At 35.8% G+C, this 5,413-nt stretch overlaps 1 protein-coding gene across 1 annotated transcript in view; it reads right to left on the reverse strand.

The window, feature by feature from the left end:
- The window catches only part of LOC133621352 (zymogen granule membrane protein 16-like), an 11,156-nt gene extending 9,597 nt beyond the window's left edge, over window positions 1-1,559 (reverse strand). Inside the window, exons 1-2 of the mRNA XM_061983383.1 lie at window positions 1,435-1,559; window positions 1,316-1,359 (exon numbers count right to left, since the gene is read on the reverse strand). The gene's annotated coding sequence lies outside the window, so the exon portion shown is untranslated. The remainder of the gene's footprint in view (window positions 1-1,315; window positions 1,360-1,434) is intronic.
- Window positions 1,560-5,413: the final 3,854 nt, after the last annotated feature.

The following is a 5,413-nucleotide window of genomic DNA, read 5'->3' on the forward strand; positions in this document are numbered from 1 at the left end:
ACTAGTGTTGTCCCGATACCAATATTTTGGTACCGGTACCCAAATGTACTTTTCTAAATAAAGGGGACCACAAAAATGTGCATTATTGGCTTTATTTTAACAAAAAATCTAGCGGTACATTAAACATATGTTTCTTATTGCAAGTTTATCCTTAAATAAAATAGTGAACATACAAGACAACTTGTCTTTTAGTAGTAAGTAAGCAAACAAAGGCTCCTAATTAGTCTGCTGACGTATGCAGTAACATATTGTGTCATTTTCCATTCTTTTATTTTGTCAAAATTATGAGGGACAAGCTGTAAAAATCAATTATTAATCCATTTGTTCATTTACTGTTAATATCTGCTTACTTTCTCTTTCAACATGTTCTATCTACACTTCTGTTAAAATGTAGTAATCACTTATTCTTCAGTTGTTTGATACTTTACATTAGTTTTGGATGATACCACAAATTTAGGAATCGATCCGATACCAAGTAGTTACAGGATCATACATTGGTCATATTCAAAGTGCTCATCGTCGGTACTTTTCAAAGGCGGTATAGTACCAAATATGATTCATTAGTATCGCGGTACTATACTAATACCGGTATACCGTACAACCCTATTAGATACATAAATGTGGTATTAAATGTGTCATTAGTTATTTAATGTAAAAAGTACATTTAATTATCAGATTTCATTTATTATTTCAAAATTAAATAATTTCATGATTTAATGACTTACTTAGTTTTTTCATGAGCCTGTGTATCAGCTGACTTTGATGGGTGAACAAATCCAACGAAGCACTATGATAATAATGTTGTTATATTATTCATAATATTTCTGGTTAATTATGATTATAATTAACCAGTAATATTATGAATAATATAAAACGTACAACTTTGAGAAAGCTGGTATGTTATGAAATAGAAATATGAACAGCGAATGTTGTATTTGGGTGAAAAGGGGTCAGACATAAGTTCATGCTTATTTTTTTGCTCTTTTTTTTTTCATGATTTATATTAATGTTGCATCTTTTATTTTTAATTGATATTCGGTGAATGAAAAAAATACATTGGGAAATAATTAAATCAATATTTAAATAATTTATTATTTAAACATCTTATTGATTAAATATTTTAATTTACGTTTATATTAGATAACTTAATGACACATGTAATAGCCCATGTTCGTATTTAACTCCAGTTATATTGAATAAATGACACATTTAATAGCCCATTTATGTATTTAACTTCAATTATAATGAATAAATAACACATTTAATAAGGATTCACTTATCTCTTTATATAACTGTGTCCTATTTAATAACTTACCTGGTGCTTGTTTTGGGGGCGTCTCTGATCAGGTAGCAAAGGAGCTGAATAATAATCAGGACATTTTAATTCACTGTTGCATAGTAAAAAAAATTAAAATGCAACACTGTAATACTTACTGGTCAAGTGTATATTCCAGTTTAAAGCTTCGACATTAGTCTGCTCAACTCCCACTGCTTTTTGTCTTTACGTTTGATGGAAAACTTTTGCACTGGTACTTCCTGTAAGTGTCTGTAGACGGCTACTTTGTTCAGTAAAAAGGTGTGTCAAGCATACATAACTCTTTATCACAGGATCTACTTCATAATCCTAGTGCATCTTTTTCATTCCAACTTAAAAGCACTTTCTATTCTTAGAACATTCTGAGAACCAGCGTCCTTTGCAGTGGACGTTCCTATTTTGGGAAATACACAAACATATCGCAGCTCGTCAAAGTCAAAAATCAAAGTTGGTTTATACGGCTCTTGGTCACAAGTGCCTCAAAGGGCTGCACAAACCACATCCTCGGGCTATTCAACTACATAATGAAGAAGGTCGCTGTTTCAAGAGTCCAAGGTCTCAGGGGGCCGGACGTCAAAATGTGGATGTTTCTTCAGAAAGTGCCTCCGCAGGTTATGTTCCTATGAGACTTACTACTACTTATTTGCAAAGTAAACACATCAGCTTTCACACCATTCTGCCCTCACTACTCGTTTCCAGCATGAAGGAACAGAAGCTCCAGTAGTTTTGTTGATGATTGATGTTCTTTCTTTTATTTTTTAAGGGGGAACTGCACTTTAAAAAAAAATTGCCTATCATTCACAATCATTATGAGAGACAAGAAGACAAAGGTTTTGTGTTTTTTCTCGTTCTTGGTGGTTAGCAATGCAGCTAACACTAAATCCCTTTAAAATGCATTAAAAAACTGTCACCAATACTTCATTTACATTCCGTAATCTGTATAATAACCAAGCTGTAGCAACTTTGTTATTGTAAGAGCAAACTCTGAGGAACTCTCTTCCACACATCGGCGTGCTACGGTATTAGCCGTAGAAGCTAGCTGCGGCAAGAGATAAGCTCGCTTTTACGTCAACATGAAACACATTTGAGTTTGGGATACACAACACAATGTGATAAGACACCAAACTGTACTGACTGAAAAAAAACATGAACAATTATATTACAGTATCTGTAAAGTATTAGCCCATAATATATAAATGTGACTCACTCGGAGAGTTGTCTGTTTGGTCTAGCTGGCCGGGGACATTTTTTCCGGTTAATTATGGGTAAGCACTCCATTTATGTCAAAATAGCTTGGCTTCAAGTTCCACATTTTGCAGCTTCGAGTCACTTTCCACCTCACTCTCTCGGCTTCCGTCTGCTCCAACGTCTCACTCTTCCTTCCTACCGGCTTCTAGAAGCAGTAGTTCATCCTCCGTAAATTTGTCGTTTGTAACCGAATCTGCCATGATTAGAAAACACGCGTTCGATTCTGGGAGTAGAAACATATTTGTTGCAGGAAGTCAGAAGTGCGCTGCTATGGAAACGGAAACTGGTTCCGGCATTGATTGAAATGATCTAAATATGGTATATATTGTACAAACCCCATTTCCATATGAGTTGGGAAATGGTGTTAGATATAAATATAAACGGAATACAATGATTTGCAAATCATTTTCAACCCATATTCAGTTGAATATGCTACAAAGACAACATATTTGATGTTCAAACTGATAAACATTTTTTTTTTGCAAATAATCATTAACTTTAGAATTTGATGCAAGCAACACGTGACAAAGAAGTTGGGAAAGGTGGCAATAAATACTGATAAAGTTGAGGAATGCTCATCAAACACTTATTTGGAACATCCCACAGGTGAACAGGCAAATTGGGAACAGGTGGGTGCCATGATTGGGTATAAAAGTAGATTCCATGAAATGCTCAGTCATTCACAAACAAGGATGGGGCGAGGGTCACCACTTTGTCAACAAATGTGTGAGCAAATTGTTGAACAGTTTAAGAAAAACTTTTCTCAACCAGCTATTGCAAGGAATTTAGGGATTTCACCATCTACGGTCCGTAATATCATCAAAGGGTTCAGAGAATCTGGAGAAATCACTGCACGTAAGCAGCTAAGCCTGTGACATTCGATCCCTCAGGCTGCACTGCATCAACGAGCGACATCAGTGTGTAAAGGATATCACCACATGGGCTCAGGAACACTTCAGAAACCCACTGTCAGTAACTGCAGTTCAAAGTGGTTGCCCGGCAACCAAAAGCTACGGGGAGTTTACAGCTGTTTTAAAGTGATTCCGACGTCGCAGAGTGATACAAGTTGACAGGCTGACACCCAAAATTGATCTCTGAACGGCGCAAGGTACGAAATTGTTGAAAAAACAAGTTAAAAGTACCGCAAGTTGCTAAAGAAGTAACTGCCGTTAAGACATAAGAGGCACTGACGTCATCGACTGCCGCGATGCGGAAAGCTAAAGGAAAGACTGAACAAGATTTGAGGCTGGACACAGGACATGATGGGAATCAAGAAGGGATACAAAAAATACTCCATGATTTTAAAGAAGAAAGTTAGAAAAATAGAACTACATGATGGAGGGATGGAAAGAAGAAATGAAAGAAATGAAAGAAGAACACAGACGAGATGTGAAAAGTCTGCAGCAAAATATAGAAAGTCTGCAATCTCACAAAAACATCAGAAATAATGAAGCCACTGAAATGGGCAAACAAATAAAGATCCTTCAAGAAGACAACAACATGCTGAGGAATATCATAGATGAAATGGATCAGGATAAATGGATGAATGATATCATCGTGACAGGGCACCGAATTAAACAAAGATCCTATGCGAAAGCTGTGAATAATGAAGGTGAACCAGATGAAATGGATATGGTCTCAGCAGAACAGCAAGTGGTCAACTTTCTGCAATCAAAAGAAATTGAAATTGACATTAATACCATCGAAACATGCATCCCACTGAACGGAAGAAACAACAACGCCACTCCAGTCGTGCTCGTGAAACTTGTAAACAGAAAATCTAAAATGGCATTGCTGAGACAGGGAAAGAAGCTGAAGGGAACAAATGTGTACATGAATGAGCATCTCACAAAACGTAATGCTGCAATCGCCAAGAAAGCACGCGACTTGAGAAAGCAGGGAAAAATCCAGGGAACTTGGAGCGCCAACTGTAAAATCTACATCAAGCTGAATGGAGGTCCAGAAGCAAGAGTACTTGCTGTCCAAGACATCAAGGACCTGGACAATTTTTAAAGTTTACACAGCTTCTACAACAACGATGATAATGGACTCTGACAGAAAACAAGCACCAAAATTCAGCATCAACACTACTATGTTCCAAGGGACGACTAAACAAGAGGACCTAGATTCAGGATTGCATCCACCTACACTTATAGAGATTATTGAAACAACATCAAAGATTGTTGAACAAGAAAACATGGAACTAAAACATTTCTGCAACAAAGATCACAAAAACCAGGATTTGGAAAATGATATAGATCCAGATACAAATTTTTTCTCCCACTTCAGTAATAATTGTTTTTATTATACGGATGATCAATATAACAGCAACATTAAATGTGATAACAAATTGTCAATTATTCATTTTAATAGCAGAAGCTTGTATGCAAACTACAACAATGTTAAGAACTTTTTGGAACACATCAACGAACACTTCAAAGTGATTGCTGTCACGGAAACATGGATTGATGATAAAAAAGGAATAGAATTTGATCTGGATGGATATGAACTAAACTACATCAACAGAAACAACAAAAATGGAGGAGGAGTAGCTGTGTACGTGATGAAGAACCTGAACTACAAAGTGGTAAAAAACATGTCATTTGCTATAGATAATATCTTAGAATGTATAACAATTGAAATATGTCAGGAAAAAAGCAAAAACATATTCATCAGTTGTATATATAGATCACCTAAGTCAAGTATAGAAACATTTGAAGAATGGATCAAGGCTACTTACATGGACAATGGTCAAAGAATAATTTTCTTATGTGGTGACTTTAATATTGACTTATTGAACCCTAACAAGCAAAAGTCTATTGATGACTTCATTGATACAATGTACAGCAT

The sequence above is a fragment of the Nerophis lumbriciformis genome, linkage group LG21 (genome assembly GCF_033978685.3).
Source record: "Nerophis lumbriciformis linkage group LG21, RoL_Nlum_v2.1, whole genome shotgun sequence".
NCBI lineage: Eukaryota > Metazoa > Chordata > Actinopteri > Syngnathiformes > Syngnathidae > Nerophis > Nerophis lumbriciformis.